The sequence below is a fragment of the Macrobrachium rosenbergii genome, chromosome 12 (assembly GCF_040412425.1).
Source record: "Macrobrachium rosenbergii isolate ZJJX-2024 chromosome 12, ASM4041242v1, whole genome shotgun sequence".
NCBI classification, from domain to species: Eukaryota; Metazoa; Arthropoda; class Malacostraca; order Decapoda; family Palaemonidae; genus Macrobrachium; species Macrobrachium rosenbergii.
The window spans coordinates 10,460,501-10,470,082 of NC_089752.1; the positions used below are offsets into that span (position 1 = coordinate 10,460,501).

Consider the following 9,582-nt stretch of genomic DNA (forward strand, 5'->3'; position numbering starts at 1 on the left):
TTCCCTCAAAAATTGTAGAACGTCCTGTACTGGTACTTTTATGAATAAGGAATCTACATCTCAACTTAGAAGTTGTATGTTGTTAAGTGGTATATGTGCTTCTTTGAATTTGTGACAGAAACCTTTAGAATGTTTAATGTGACTGGGAGAAAATGTGCCTAACAAAAGGGAAAGGAGGCCGGTTAACCACTTAGAAATTTTATAATTGAAAGCTCTGGCACATGAGATGATAGGTCTGAATGGAAGATTATCTTTATTATGAGTTTTCGGAAGGCCATGAAAGTAAGGTAGTTTTGAGTTAATGACTTTCAGTTTCACCAGTAGTTCAATGCTCTTTTTGTCTTTGCCAATTAATCGTAATTTTATAAAAAAAAATCTGTGGGGACGTTTTGGAGGGGATTTTTCGTTAATAAGTGTTAGTGTCACCAAGGAGTTGATTGATTTTGTCGAGGTAAAAGTCTTTGTCCATAATCACGATTTTGCCGTCTTTGTCGGATCTACTTATTACAACTAATTTTTGTAGCGAGTGGATGGCTTTCATAAAACCTACGGGGACAGGTATTCTTGTTAAAGTCAGCTATTGCATTTAGTAAGATGCCTTTAAACATATCTTCATGGCTGTAATTTTTATCAGATATGAATTTGTCAAAAGCAACAATGAAATCTAGGTTATTTTTCCGGTCTGGCATGAGAGCAAAGGATAAACCGAGGTTCAAAACTAAGTGTTGGTTAATGGTGATGGGGGGATTTTGATAAATTTAAAACTTTATCTTGTTGCTCAAGATTGTTCCAAGTGCTATTACTTATTAGGTTATAAGTGCTATTATTTATTAGGTTACTTAACTTATGGGAAAGTCTGTTGGAATGAGTCCCGCTATTATAGGCAACAATGTCAGAAGAAAATGAAACCAGATACCTATAGATGTGGTCCGTTGTGAGGATACGAAGGTTAGACTGGGTTCCATGTAGTACAAAGATCTCGCACTCCGTATTTTCAATTCTTTCTTCCAGGAATATCTTGTGTGAGAGAGGGAAAGGGTCAGATTGCAGGGTCCATCTCACGAATCCGTACATTTTGGGAAGGACTTGTTCCTTCAGACATTCTTCTGAGAAGTATTTTTGATTCTTCAATCGGTGTAATCTGTTCAGTTCTCTTTCGAACTTACGAAAAACGGTCTTGACTTCTGGATGTGAGCAAAGAAACGCAGAGAGACAATTGAATTCCATAATGGGCTAAAGATGACTGTGAAATATTTTCTGTTAAAACCAGCGATTAAGAAGATTAAAGAGAAACTGTCAACTGGAGTGACTTAACGGCTGACCGATGGACCTTCTGGTATAAATACCAGCTTTTCTGTAACTTTTTCTCATTCACTATTTGCCTGAGGAGAGAGACAGTTTGTCTCTGAAATATAGCCTGTATTTTCCATTTTGCCATTTTTTCTCTATGGCTCCCTATATTTGATGGAATTGTTTTAACACAATATATATATATATATATATATATATATATATATATATATATATATATATATATATATATATATATATATATATATATATATATATTGAGATTGAAAGAAAGAGTGTAAAGACGTGTCTCTCGTATGTACAGGTTTATTTGGACGTTTCACATCTCTTGATTCTTCTCCCTTTCTCTTTTAGTCACTTTTTAACTCTTGCCTTGGTAGGTGTTTCTTTTAGTCTTCCGTGTGTTTTTTATGGTATTTGTATAAAATATTGCTTTGATTTTTAAGAATTTAAAAACCTTGTGTTATCTTAGTGACTGTTTTATGTATTTATAGTAAATGAGTAATTTTTCTAGCCTTGAAGATACATCAAGAGATGTGAAACGTCGGCAAATAAGTCTGTACATATGAGAGACATGTCTCTACTTCTTCATTCTGAGATGTTTATCGGGTTCCCTGCGATTCCTCTCTCTCTCTCTCTCTCTCTCTCTCTCTCTCTCTCTCTCTCTCCTCTCTCTCTCTCTCTCTCTCTCTCTCTCTCTCTATATATATATATATATATATATATATATATATATATATATATATATATATATATATATATATATATATTATATATATATATATATATATACATATAAATATAATATATATATATATATATATATATTATATATATATATATATATATATACTATATATATATATATATATATATATATGCATACACATATATATGTTTGTGTGCGTTGAGTGTTTGGCTGGAGAAATAGATGACAGATTGATGGAAAGTAACTATAACTCCTCTATTTCAAACCGCTTTCTCTAGAAAGAAGGCAGTAAAGATGGAATTTAGAAAACGCAAGTTGCTGATATGAACACAAAAGTTCATTGTTTCGGTTAGTGATTTTTAGACGCCGAAGAATAGACAAAAGTTTCTCACGTTCTCGCCCAGAGGAAGTCGGAAGCACTGTTTACATGACAAGGAAATGTACGTGAGTGATGTAACCACTGTTTGCGATTTCACTCGGAAATAGAAACAAAGAGACGCAAACAGCAATCGCAAAGATGCAGTTGTCTGAAGTCCCGACATGAAAATTACCAAAGCAATTATCAAGTTATGCCTTGACCTCTTGACGTTCAGCCTCCAGGCGCTGGTGGTCGTCTCTGAGATCTCGGGGTATATTAAGGGATCAGAGTAAAAAAGTAAAAAGAAAGTAACTTCTGACGCTCCATGGTTAATAATGGGAAGATTAGGAGGATAGAGGTCATGGCAACGATATGATACAGAGGTGATAACTAGTGATATAACTGTGGGCTAATCGACAAATGAAACAAGGTAACACAAAATAGTGCCTCTGGTGACCGACTGAAAACGCTAAAGAATCATCAGTAGGATTATGCTGCTGGTTCTTTTAATTATGACGCACGACAGTGTCGACCAAGTAAGACTTGAAAAGATATTATGTTTGTGTCCTCCATTTCCTGTATATTGCACCTTAGCCATTTTTTTAGTTTTCTGTAAAAGAAAACTATTGTGCCGGTTTTGTCTGTCCATCCGCCCTCAGATCTTAAAAACTACTGAGGCTGAAGGGCTGCAAATTGATGCTATCCACCTCCAGTCATCAAACATATCAAAATTGCAGCCCTAGCCTCAGTAGTTTTGTTTCTTATTTAAGGTTAAAGTTGTTATAACTTCAAAGTACTGGCAACGATATAGGACATGCCGCCACCGGCTCGTGGTTAAAGTTTCATGGGCCACGGCTCATACAACATTATACCGAGACCACCGAAAGATAGATCTGTTTTCGGCGGCCTTGATTATACGATGTACAGAAAACTCGATTGTGCCGAAGAAACTTCGTTGCATTTTTTAGTCGCCTTTTATTCACGTTGATGTTCCTCTCCCTGCCATTTATTTCTTAGGCCTTGTAGTCTCATTGGAAATTGAAGTAACTTTACAAAGAGTATGAAGTACAATGCTCGTTCGGTTGCCTTCACTTTGCAACTGAAACCGTTTATCTATCGCCTCCTCGTCGAGCAATTGGCTTTTGAGAATGAACTCAGAGTCGTGAGTTAATATCGTCTTTCCAACTTACGTACTTTCTTAGGTTCATTATGTCTGTCACGCCATAATCTCTTAAGACGAGTTTTTTCTTCGAAATCGTCGTTTCTTGTGTCATTTGATATACGATTATTTTCGTGATGTATATGAATATCGTTACGATGATCTATGAATGTACAGCATGGTAGGGAAAGCTTTCAAAAGATATATGTAAGATAAAATGGGAGAGTTGCCTTTAAATCTTATCGAGAATTTTGTTGTTAAACTGAAAATCTATTAATTTAACACCATTAGCCCGCCCTCTTCTAAAAACTTATGAAATAAATTGGGACAGTCAGCATATGTTTTCATTCAGTATACACTCAGGACTTCTCGAAAGGTTTTAGGAACAAAATTTTCAAGCATCTATTTTTAAAATTACATTAGATTGTTAGTATGGTCGAGGTTACCTTGTCTTTAAAGCTAGGTCGTTGTTTGCAGCGAAAAAAGTAAGTATACCTTAGTTTTACCAGACTACTGAGCTGATTAACAGCTCTCCTAGGGCTGGCCCGAAGGATTAGACTTATTTTACGTGGCTAAGAACCAATTGGTTACTTAGCAACGGGACCTACAGCTTATTGTGGAATCCGAACCACAATATAGCAAGAAATGAATTTCTATCACCAGAAATAAATTCCTCTAACGCGAAATGTTGGTATGTAAACGAGATTAAAAAAAAAATTGTTCCTTTATACCGTTTAGTAGTAGTTAATGATTGAATCACCGGATGTAGAACGGCCCAGGTTGTACGTACTTCCTAAGTGGAAGTACAGTCGGTAGTGAAAGTTATATCATCCCGAGTCTCCGCTCTACGATCTGCGAATGAAAGGGAGATGAGAAAGGAAATTTATGTAAAAAACGATCATGAAAAAGTGACGTAGGAAATAGAACGTACTTATCGCCTAATCCCTTTCGCCTCCGTTTTTATACACTTTTTATTCCTTTCCAGGCAAGGCATGATGCCGAAGACCGGATATTATCAGCGGAGTTTCGTCTCGTGTTTGCTCCTCGCACGGTAGATGAAGGTAAGTATCACTTCCTCTTTTGGAACAGTTTTATCACGTTTGATGCTTTGTTTTCTTTGCATTACTTCTATGCCCCATAAGTTTTTTTTTATTACTTCTACGCCTTGTGATTCGCAAAAGGTAAGTTATCCGAAATTAATTATTTTCTGAATACAGCACAATGCAAATATGAAGACATGAATTTGATCCTTCCAAAATTAATTATTTTCTGAATACAGCACAATGCAGATATGATGACATAAGTTTGATCCTCAAGGATTCTTGGTATTTTGCAGTATTTTGTAGCAGCTTTGACTGCACCGTTGTATTACTGAGTACTAAGAAAATATATCATATAGCGCCGTGAGAAAGAATTTACAGAGATCTTGACAGGATTAATTGGTATTGCCAACGAAACAAATACCATATCATGTTTAAAAGCCAGAATCATGTCTAAGGCTGTAAAAAGCCTATTATGATCTTAATTCGTGTATATTAGATCTTTTTATTCTGCTACTGCTGCAGCATTGCTCTCTGATCTGGGTGTCCTAAGCATCCAGAAGTCTCTATCTTATTGGGAGAATTAAGGAAAGGGTTAGCTTTCATTTTCGGATTTACGTTTAAATTACTTCTTTTATCCAGCGATGCCGAGCTTCAGATCAGTAGGAACTCGGTTGACCTTTAGCCCACTACTCGTCTCGCAGAATGTTGTCATCTTTAGTCTGATCAGATTCCTCGAGGATATCGCGCAGTTGGAACTTCTGAAGGTCTAGCGAAGATATAATGCATTACTACCCTAGTACAATGCAACTTGTATTTTAATATTCTACTTACATTTATATTTATTTATTAATTTGTTTATTTGTCTGTCTTTTTTTTTAACAACTGACCTCCTCTTTCTGTCACTTCTTTCGAATGAACACCATATTCTTTGGAAGCTTGAATTTCAAGTCAGTGGCCCCCGTGGGCTTGTTCAATATGAACAGGGTTCATCTTCTGAATAATGATAATAACAGTAATAATACTTAGTATAGTGCTAGAGATCTTTTGTTGGTTAGGTTAATGTCCGTAAATTTAGGAGAAGCTTTAAGGCTACTGTTTATCACCCTTTTTTTTTTTTTTTTGGCCCGGAAGTTAGCCATATGACTTTTTTTGTACTTACCTGTACATGTTCCATATCCATCAGTTTCATTTTTTTCTCTCTCTCTCTCTCTCCAGATATGGAGGTTCGATTAGGTGGAAACTTGCTTTCCAGTCAGGTTATTCACCTTTCGGTTTGTTCCTTAAGAGAGTCTGCTAATTAAATAAAAACAGTATCAACATTAATGGCAAACAGACATATCTCCTCCAGTATTTTTCCTCTTTTTGACCAGTTAGATTATCTGTCGATTGCACTATAAATACTTTCTTCATCGCTTCCCAGTTTCATACTTGATTCCGAACCATGATATTGTTGTCGCCCAACTTAAGTAGACATTCATATTGGGAGAATTTTATGGAAAATTTACAGCTTTATGTAAGGGTACCTTATGCTTTAGCTGATTTTGTATTTTCAAGCAAATAATCATTTAATCTCTTCGATATGAACCACAAGTTGAATTATCTATCGTTATCTCTTGAGAGTCAGTTGCTTTATTCTGAGGGTGTAGAATTCTCGTGTAAATCTTTTAGCTCAGTGTCATCGTTTCTGAGGAATATTTGCTTATGTTTGAATGTTCGACCCAAAAGTAACTTTACATATTGCATTGTTTTAGGGTGACTGTAGAATAAGCGTTTAGAAAAATATACTTCACTGGCTTTTTTTTCTTTTTTGGAACAGGTCTCATTTATTTAAGGATTCCATAAGACTTATTTATAAGATATTGTAACGTATCACTTAACATACCTAAAAGTCTTCAGAATATGGGTATGATATTAGCTTAATCTATTTACGTTTACCCATGTTTTTCATCAAATGTGTGTGTGGATGTGTGTTTATGTATGTATATATTATTATATATATATATATATATATATATATATATATATATATATATATATATATATATATATATATATATATATATATATATACATATATGTGTTTGTTAATGAATATATTGTGTATGATATATAATATATATATATATATATATAGAGAGAGAGAGAGAGAGAGAGAGAGAGAGAGAGAGAGAGAGAGAGAGAGAGAGAGGAGAGAATTAGTCGTTTCTTATATGGACTGGCTGAAGTGATATCAAAACAATAGACTCTGCTACAGTCATTCCTTTATCAGAGAAACCAATGTTGAACCCCATGTAAAAAAAGTCTAAAACAATACCACTTTTGTACACCTCGACAAAATATATATATATATATATATATATATATATATATATATATATATATATATATATATATGTATATATATATATATATATATATATATATATATAAATATATTATTATATATATATATATATATATATATATATATGTGTGTGTGTGTGTGTGTGTGTGTGTGTGTGTGTGTGCTTCTAAATATATGTATATTCCCCCTCACTGTATAGTTCCAGGGCAATGACAACTTGTTCGTATTTTAATTGGTATTCCATACATCAACACTAAAGGCTCGTTAGTAGTTAATTGAACAATTACCTCCCCCCCCACCGACCCCGCCCTTCCGATGGACACTGCGCCAATCACCTCTATCATGTACGTCCTTGTTTTCACCAGCCTATTGTCCTCTATTCTTTCCACTTGACCAAACCATCCCAGAAAGCCGTGATTTTAATCTCTTTTTTTTTTTCATGATAACATTTTCTGCAACTTTTACCTACCTCCATAGTTCTGACCCGTTCAGTTTTTATAACACACATACTGCACAGTAAAAGCATTTCGACAACTTAAACCTTTTTTTATTTTATTGGTATTCAGCATCCACTCTTCACTTCCATGAAAGAGAGCTGGCTCAACAATGTCACCCTCCATTCCAACCTTGATTTCCAAAGCCACTCCATTTTTTTTCTACCAAACTTTTGCACAAATCTTGCCACCTTCCCTGCTTCACCTGTTGCATGGCTCTCCTCTTCTCTCATCTCACTGCACTCTCATACCCATGCAGTTTCTAGACACGGTCACTCTTTGTACTTCCCGTCCTTCTGCACACCTTGTACCAGTCATTGCAAATTGCCAAAACATGTGTATGTCTGGACTTGGCCGAAATTCTATATTCAGTTCAGTTCAGTACACATACATGAATGAATATATATATATATATATATATATATATATATATATATATATATATATATATATATATATATATATATATATATATATATATATATATATATTATATTTGTGCGTGTGTGTGGGTGTGTAGTGTACTTTAATTCATCAAATTCTGATGGTAGTATAAGTGAAGGTTAGACATTGGAAATATAAATTCCTCAGTTTAGGCATGCTAGTGGGAGAAGGCATCATCATTCAGTGTACTGCATAGTGGGCTTTAACAAGAGATGGATCTGATAAATGTATGTTAGGCACTGTGCCGAAGCTGGGACAAAGGTATCAGTACACACACACACATTACACACACACACACACACACACACACACATATATATAGATATATATATATATATATATATAGATAGGATATATATATATATATATATAGTAGAGAGATACATATTATATACACACATACAGTATATGTGTGCATGTATGTTTGTGTTTATGTATGTATGTAATGTGCATGGAGAGAGAGCCTTACCTTACAGACCTTACAGAGAGAGAGAGAGAGCGAGAGAGATATATGACTGACAGTGCTGTCAGAAACAAGCTTCCAGTTAGAGGAAATTTGTTTATGTTTGGAGCATGTAACCTGTATGAATACATCAAAATATCGCATCATATATTGTGCAAAAAGATATAAATTCGCGCTTTTGGCTGAAAAACTTGCTACCAATATTTAAATCTGATTTTGAAATGTCACGTGTTTTGGCAAAGGGGTGCTCCTGTGCACTTAACCTATTTATCACTGGCCCCTCATGGCACGTTTTAAAAACTGTAAGATTGCGGTCATACAAAGGAAGGGTCTTCTCGTGGAAACTTGTCAGCTCAATAAAATGGGGGGAAGGAAAATAACAGGGTTTACGATGCCGTCGGAGAGGAGAGGGAAAGGGATGAGGTCACCTTTAAAACGTGATGTGAGGGATGCCATATATCTTCCTTGTATCAGAATATGGGTCTTGTTTTCACCAGCACTCTCTCTTGAAAGTGTAACTTCTGTGTGCAGTTCTCTTCTTTATATGGATCTCAATGCTTAGATAATTTGCTATTTCAGGGTCCTTGTAATGTTCTCTCTCTCACCCTCTCTCTTTCTACTACTTCTTATTCACTATAAGTCTTTTCGTGGTTCCTTTTCGTAATGCCCCCGAAGCATTTGCGCAGGATGGGATGAATGTCCCAGCGCACTGTTCGATAGGTAGGGTCACAGGTCATCTCGAAAGTAAAAGTCAGCGTTTCCGCATCGTAGCTCAGAGAGAAAGAGGAAGGGGGGATGGCATGCGTTGATTATATTCACGCCACATATTTGGTACGATGTATGTCGGTTATTCAACGCTCATAGAGTATGACAGTGCATTGTTACTCTCTCTCTCTTCTTTCTTTCTTTCTTCTTTCTTCTTCTTCTTCTCTCTCTCTCTCTCTCTCTCTCTCTCTCTCTCTCTCTCTCTCTCTCTCACATACACAGTCAAGTGTTAGGTATGATTGATGGTTAGTTTTTTCTTGGGCAACGGAAAGTTTCGGGCATGTACCTTGGATTGTGATACATGAAAATGTAGCCAAAATGTCCAGTGTCACTGAGGAACTGTCATGTGAAAAAAGCTGGCAGATCTTGTTGGCGTTGGGAGAGCTCTGATTTGACCTGTTATTAAAATTACTCGAATAGAGGATAGCTGACCCAGCATAAGCCAAGGGTCACTCCCTCAATTGGTCCACGAAAGACCAGTTTTTTCTCTTT

General features: G+C 35.6%; 1 protein-coding gene across 2 annotated transcripts in view; it reads left to right on the forward strand.

The window, feature by feature from the left end:
- LOC136844386 (distal membrane-arm assembly complex protein 2) overlaps positions 1 to 9,582 on the forward strand; it is a 256,069-nt gene that overhangs the window by 186,445 nt on the left and 60,042 nt on the right. For both annotated transcript variants that reach the window (XM_067113474.1, XM_067113475.1), the window contains one exon: positions 4,523 to 4,598. The gene's annotated coding sequence lies outside the window, so the exon portion shown is untranslated. The remainder of the gene's footprint in view (positions 1 to 4,522; positions 4,599 to 9,582) is intronic.